Raw genomic sequence first — 7671 nt, forward strand, 5'->3', positions numbered from 1 at the left:
GCTTCCAGGACTAAATCTAGTCTAATAAGTATAGTAATCTGTGACATAGGTCTAACTCAACAATTGCAATTATGCAAACTAAACATCCAATATACTTAAATTAGAGTTAACACACCTTTATTTAACAAATTAATAAAATATGTGTTAACAGACTGAAATTAAACATCACTACTATTTTAAATCCACAGGGGCAGTTGAATAAATCAATTAATAAAAATAGTATACAGTAGTAAATGAAACTTGTCTAGCTGGCATTTACACTGCCACTATTTACCCCACCTCGGGAGTGTACATTCCCCTAGAGGTTTAGAGCCCTAACCCCTTGCTTGCTTGTCTGAAGGAGGAGACAGCACTCTGTTGGTTCAGTGTAAATCAGTTCAGCCAAGGTATCAAACTGGAGATTTGGATTTGGCCCAAACAAATGTCTGCAGTCCTAGCCCTGCTTGAAGGGACTCTGACTCTCTGCCTCTTCTCAGGCCCAGTCAAAGTCTCTCTACTGTGCCCCTTCCTTTACAAGCCCTACCCCAAACAACAGAGGGGGGGAACACTCACACCACCATCACTGCAGGCCCACCTCAGCCAGCTCCGGGCTCAGTCCCTGCCCTGGCTTGGGCAATGCCACCAACCTCTGAAGCTCCCTGCTCAATCAAAACTCCAACAGACTCCCAGCAGCAGACAGTCTCAGCTGCACTCCACCCCAGCACCAAAATGGAGTCCCCCACATGCTTTTTTCTCACTCCTTGGAAGGGGAAGAGTCTCTCTCCTTTTTCCCCAAGGTATCATGGGAGTTGTAGTCTTCCAGGATCTTCCTAACCGTAAAATTCCCAATTAAGTTTCAAGGCCCTAGAACAGGGGTGGGGAACGTCCGGCCCGCGGGCCTTATATCATTTGGTCTGGCCCTGGCTGCGGGGGGGAATTTGGCGGCGGGGGGGAATTTGGCGGCGGGGGGGATTTGGCAGCGGCGCGATTTCACGGCAGCGGCGGGGTTCCGTGGGGTGGGGGGAGTGGAGGCAGTGCCCACCGCCGAAACCCTGCCGCCGTTTGCCCCTTTTTGGCGGCGAGGGGGAATTCGGCAGCGGCGCGGTTTCACGGCAGCGGCAGCGGGGGGGGGAATTCGGCGGCAGACACTCAGCCATCTTCCGCGTACCACCATCAGGCCCTTGGCAGAAAAAAGGTTCCCCACCCCTGCCCTAGAAGTACAGAGGTCCTACAATTCTAATACCTGTTTTATCAATATTAGCCCACAAGTGAGCCAGACTGATCCCAGCTATACATCTGTCAACATCCAGTTGAGACATAGGGACTTCGGCACGAGCTGGCACATGGCCTGCTAGCATCACCAATTAATAAAGGGAATTGTATAAGAAAATTTATGGAAAACTCAGTTCGGGGTTTAAAAGTTTTGGGGTTGTAAAACCTTCATAAACATCACATTTAAATTATGAAGCATAATTGATTATATAATTTCAATCTTTCTGGATTTAATTAGGAAACCTTTTCTATTTCTGTAACTTGGTGCAGACACAAAGAAAAGTGTTAGTTAAGGGTAATTGTGTGAGTGCACAGTAGTAGCACAAAACAGCAAACTGCCAGTCAATATGAATATATATATTTACAGGCTCTGCAGAGGTATTTCATTGGAGTTAATGGTTAACACAACCTCCATTCACTTTTAACAAGCGAAGGGTCAGTGGTTACAGCTGATCTGTTCAAGCTTGAAGAGAAACAAATAAGAGGGTTGGGAAAAGTTTATCTCATTTTTAGTCATAGACTCAGACTCAGTCAGAAGGGACCAATATGATCATCTAGTCTGACCTCCTGCACAATACAGGACATGGGACCTCACCCACCCACTCCTGTAATAAACCTCTAACCTATGACTGACTTTATTAAAGTCCTCAAATTCAACTGGTAATTCAAGGAGAACAAAGTAAATTGATCTTGGTGTAACTTCATCAGCTATGACTTAGTTACATCAGAGAGGAATTGGGTACAGTATTTGTTTCTGTGGTCAGCTGCTGCCAGGTGAAGGATATTTTGCAATACACATTAGTTTAAGGATGAAGGCCAAGTGACATGATGTATATGAAGCTGGTAAATATCAAGGCTATCAAATGTTCCTATTATGGAATTGAAAGAACAATGATAGAACCAGATAGAGATGTTCAGAAAGCATCAAATGTATCTCATTTTTAACTCAAATATTTTAAGAAGTAATGTCACAATTGCCATTCTTTTCCAAAATTATTGATATGCAGCAAGATTTATGGTGGCACTTGTAATATCACTGAGATATTTCAGTTACTTTGGGTATATGAGTTAAAGATAAATTCCTAAACATCTCTTGTGTGCTTATGAAGTCTTAGGACCAAATTCAGTTGAATATTGGGTATATTCACATTTATTAAACTCCATACTTCCACTGTCTGGAAGAAGGTCTCTAGAACTGCAGCAAAGAGAGCTCACTGCTACTATGGAAAGGCCCTAGGAAATGTAATGCTGATTATATTTATGATATCTTTTTATTAAAATAGATGCATTTTTTACAATAACCAGTTCAAAGTAAATTGTCACTTTTTCAGCATAGGTTGGAATCTTGATTATTTTTAACACCACACTATGGGACCACCTGGTGCTCATCAGACAAAAATGAGAGATCCCTTTCCCAAGACTCTTGCCATTTTAAATTATACTTAACACACAAGCGATGACCTTAAACAAGGGTGATGGAAAAGGATATCGTGGAATGAAGGTTACAGTGATGAAAGATCATAAGTGCTTATTGTTACATTCATATTATCCTAGCTCATCTTGAATTAAATTCAAGATGAACTAAGAGGATGCGAATATATATATTATGTGTGTATGAATGTGTTGGTGAGTAGTTCTTGAAACATGCGTCACCTCATCAACATCCATTCAGTGAAAGGGTGAAGTCTCAGGACCCATTAAATCACTCTGTAGACAAGTCTTTCCATTCTCCAAAACACGTAATTATGGTAAATTATCGTGTTTATTATGATAGTGCCCAAGGACCAATGAAGAATGGGACCCCACAATACTGGTAGATGGAACTGGAACTCTCTCTTTTAGTGTCAGGTATAAAGAATTTAGGGAAAGCATAGAAAGATTAAATAGTTCCTACTAAAATAAATTGTCTCCTCAGCATTAATCTAGTGCAAACCACAATCTTAAAGCTTATTAAAGTAACTGTTCTTTAGTTGTTTTATTACTATTGTAATATCACACTCAGCAGATCACTATGGGCGTGTTCCAAAATCCCCTGCAGCCAATTAGTGGCTCAGGGGCTCAACCCTTGGACTGGAAAATAGATGTATTAACTTAGTATTTTAAAAATACCCCCTGGCTCTTTTACAGCCCTTTTCATCAGTAGAGCTCAAAGTGCTTTACAAGAAGAGATGAACATCATTAGTTCCATTTTACAGGTGGGGAAACTGAGGCACAGGGAGGGACATGCTGTGCTGCATGTGACTCAGCAACAGAACGAGGACTAGAATGCCAGTTTCTTAAGCCTCATCCACTAAGACATGCTACCATGTACTCAGGGTTTCTTGGTTGGAAATCACAAGGACAATGTTATTACACAGCTGCCCAATATTGGAGCAGAAAGATTAGGCAATGGTAAGCACAGTAAGCGCCTCCAAGAGGAGCCATCTGTAATCCTCCCAAGTCACAAGCTGCACTGTGATTAAATGGTCAAACTGTCTCATTCTGGGGTCCCTCACGGATAACGAATATTTAAATGAATATAAACATGATGCAACAGTCAAGAAGTTAGTACAAAGTATACTCCCCATACGCGCTAATGCAGATGGAAAGAAGCAAAGAACAAAATGTTGATTCGGCCATTTAGCAAACTTGCCATTGGCTTCTGGGGAATTATTTGTTGCTTGTTAGCAAGCTTTGCAAGGCTGGTTAGTGTCTATCGGAGTCTGAGTTTCATGGATTTTTAAGAGAACTGAATGACCCCTGATGAGAATGCTTAGACTGGTAGGTCAAGTGCAATCAGTGACACCTAACTGATGGGAACATACCTGCTGTCAAGCAATGTGACACTTCTGAAATTTGCCATAGCTGCATTGTACTGGGCACATGTTAAAGGCATATTTAAGTGTCACCTTGTGGAAGTTATATATGGAAATGTTTGTACCTGTGTTCCAATGCGTGCTTAGCATTGTTTTTCCAAAGTCCACAACAGAAAATATATACAGTACTCCATGAAAATGGATTATACATTTTTGTACTATAGTCTGTTAGAGACCTTACACAATAATATAGGTCTGTTTCTTTCCTCCATTTAATTCCACTATAAAATTAAACAAAAGTGAAGCAAGAATGTAGGATGGCATTCGTGTATTCTTTCTAAGCTGTTATCAGGACTAATTCCACATTGTGCCACAAAACATGCTGACATTTAAATACTTTGAAATTTTGCAGAATTTTAAGTGATAGCAAAATATGAAAGCTTGCCTTGCAACTCTAGTACTAGGTGTATGAAGCTCTTGAGTGGGAGCAAAATGGACAAAAATTGGTGTTCAAAGCTTTAGACTCATTGGAAATTTCAGAGTTGCCAGTGCAGTTCTGACTTGCTTGTTATGTTTCCAAACAAAAACCCCAAGATTTTTAAAAGATGGCTGCTGAAATATTAGGCTCCTAAATCCAGATTTAGGCAACTAATTAAAAAGTCAGATTTTCAAAAGTGCTGAACACCCAACAGCTGCCACTGACTACTTCAATGAGAACTGCAGGCTGATCAGATTTTTTTTTTTTTTTTTTTTTAAAAATCAGGATTATATTCTAGTGTCTAGTCACTTGTGTACACATGAAAATAGGGTTTGAATTGAAAGGGGATTAACTATTCCTGATGAACTCCATGTGTGGGCTCTTATTCCAAGATAAGAATACTTTATTCTGATTTAGCTTAATCCACTTCCAAAATGGATTAAACTGATTTTGGAATCAAGTTCTCTTTTTCATAAGTGTCCACAAATGGAGTTCATCAGGAATAGCTTTCCAGAATAACTCCATGTAGACAAGCCTCAAGAATGGGCTTTGAAGTCTAACTTTGGAGAACTTGTTTTTTAAAATCTTGGCCAAAGTCTGTGATAGGATATTCCTGTCTAACAACACTCAAATTTGTGATTTTGTAGGATTAATCTAATCTATGGGTTCTCAATCTGGGGGTCATGACCACCTCCTCCCCTTTCCTTATGGCAAGGTAGAAGAGGGGTTCTGAAACTTCTCTATTATCCATGGAACGAAACCACTGGTCCAATCCAATTCTGTTTTGTATCTCATTCAGTTGCTCACTCTCCCTGTAAAAAAGAATGAATGAAAGCAAAAGTTTTCCTTCTGTGTTAATTCACCAGGAAAAGTCCTCTAAAACAAGATTTCACATATAAGCATAGCAGTGATTATAAAGGAATAAAATGCTGTGTAATAGGAGAAGTTTTTAAACACAGTTGATTTAAGGCCCTGATTCTGTGGCCACATCAATGTAAATCAGGAGTCAGACCACTACGAGTGAGAGCAGAATCAGGCTGCAAATTATCACTATGAGATGCTTAGTCAGCAAATATGGGAAATAGAAGTAACATTTTAAAGTGTAGGAGGTGGGACAGTACATATTTTTTGTTTGTATCTGTTGTGGGGCTGGTGTGACATGCTGTACCCCATGTACATCCTTATAGTGGGATTTGTGTATCATTCATGTTCACCTTTATAGTGTAATTGTGTATTGTCTAATGCAAAGTATGCCACATAAGGTGTTCTCAGAATGCTCACGACATACTGAACATTGTTATGTTAGCATGTTTCTTGCAAGGTCATACATATGTACAGATATGAAGCTCTACTAGGTCATATTCCCAAATAAGTGTCTCACATGATTTGACTAGACCAGGCAATCACAAAGCTGAGTGAGGGTCGTATCTTGCAGGGGCATGCATACAGGAACAATGGACTGGTGTGAGCACCTGATAAGGCGACACACATATGACTCAAGTGAGAGAAATCATGCCCATTGCCTGACATGGCCGATCACCTGATCCCAGAAGGCATTGAGAAAACTTGTTAAAAGAAAGAGGCATCTTTGTCTCAGGGCTCTCCTTTGGAATCCATCTAAGCAGCATCAAGGACTGACAACTACCCACAAAGGGGGCCTGGTTTGCTAGAGGCATTGGAGCCAGCTGTGTGGAAGCTAACATCACAGACTGAAAAACTAATGAAATATTAATCTGAGTTTAGGATGCAAGTTACCTTTTAGTGGATTGTGACTAACTCCTTGACTCATTATTAATCTCTTGATTTATATTAATCTGATTTATAGTCACTTAGGGTTAGGGTTAGGGTTAGTCACTAAATTTGTTTGTTTTATCTAAAACAGTGCATGTGGGTTGAGTGTGTAAAGACCTCGCTTGGAGGTGACAAAGCTGGTGCATATCAATTTCTTTGATAAATTGACAGACAAATGTAAATAAGCTTCCAGGGTGCAGTGTATCACACTGAACCCTGCAAGACGGCAGTTCCCAGGGTTGCATCTGGGGCTGGGGGTGTTTGCTGAGGGTCAATCTCATGAGCGACTGGCCAGAAACGCTTGTCACTGGGCAAGGGACCAATTACTCACAGAAGGCTGGGTGTGCGCTGACCCAGGAGTGGGTTATTTACACAGCAAAGCAGAGTAAGTCAGGTCAGATTCACAGGGGCAGGGGGAACATCACAAGTGGTATACCCCATCAGAAGGCATGGGTCAAATACACTGGGAAGGTGGGGAAAAGCAGCATAGCCCCCCCATAAGGTCCTCTGTTGGTAGCCCTTACTATTAAATGGGGTAATATGGCCCAATGGCCAGAGTTGATACGGCAGCATTGCTTAGTGGCCAGAGTCACTCAGGCAGCCCTTCCCATCAGGGGAGCAGGGTCTAATGGCTAGAGTCAATAAAGCCACCCACCTCTGCAGGGTAATGTGGCCTATTGGCACATTGGTGGTGCCCCACTCCCCCAAAGGGTCTTCTCTGCTCCTCCAAGCCCCAGCCCAGGGCCCTAGCAGTGGCAAGGGTACCCACCTCAAAGTCAGCAAGGATCCTCCCAAAACACAGATTCGTTCCCCAATTCTCCCACCATAGTACCCTTTAAGTTCCGTGGGCTACAGCCTAGTCGGTCTTCCATGGCAATGATCCATGATGTCCTGTGGCCTCCAAGGTCTCCAGCCAGTGCCACTCCGAGTGGCTCAGTCCCTTCTTCAGGTTCATCTACTGACCTAGGATCTGCCTGGGGCTCAGCATAGTTTAGCTCCAGGGTCAGAATCTGCAACAGGTCCCTAGGGAGACTTATCAATCAACATGCTTCCTCTTCAGGAACCAGCCTAGAGTAAACTAGCTCAGATGGCTTCCTTTTATATCTAGTCTCCAGGCTGAGCATGCTCAGCAGAGGCAGAGGGGATTGGCCTTCTCAGACTGCAGTGCATCATTAATCCTTGCTGGGCCAGGGTGGAGCTGGTATGCTCTGTCACAGTATCCATCTCTCAACCTTTTACAGATCACAGAAGCCTTTCTTTGGCTGTGGGTTTAGAGACAGACATATTCAGTCTGCAAACAAATCTCTTGCTGCTTTTAAAGGGAGTTCTGCATGCAGAGCAGTGGTAGCATGGTCT

The 7671-nt window shown here is 42.2% G+C and overlaps 1 long non-coding RNA gene across 1 annotated transcript; it reads right to left on the minus strand.

Annotated features, from left to right (window-relative positions):
* Window positions 1-4059: 4059 nt before the first annotated feature.
* Window positions 4060-7366, minus strand: LOC137143199 (uncharacterized). The gene is made up of 2 exons (XR_010917125.1): window positions 7085-7366; window positions 4060-5336 (listed from the first exon to the last, which is right to left on the minus strand). It is a non-coding gene; the product is annotated as an uncharacterized lncRNA (long non-coding RNA).
* Between the last annotated feature and the right edge of the window lie 305 nt (window positions 7367-7671).

The sequence above is a fragment of the Emydura macquarii genome, unplaced genomic scaffold (assembly GCF_026122565.2).
Source record: "Emydura macquarii macquarii isolate MOO-44397 ecotype Brisbane River unplaced genomic scaffold, CSIRO-AGI_Emac_v2 contig_3305, whole genome shotgun sequence".
Taxonomy (NCBI): domain Eukaryota; kingdom Metazoa; phylum Chordata; order Testudines; family Chelidae; genus Emydura; species Emydura macquarii.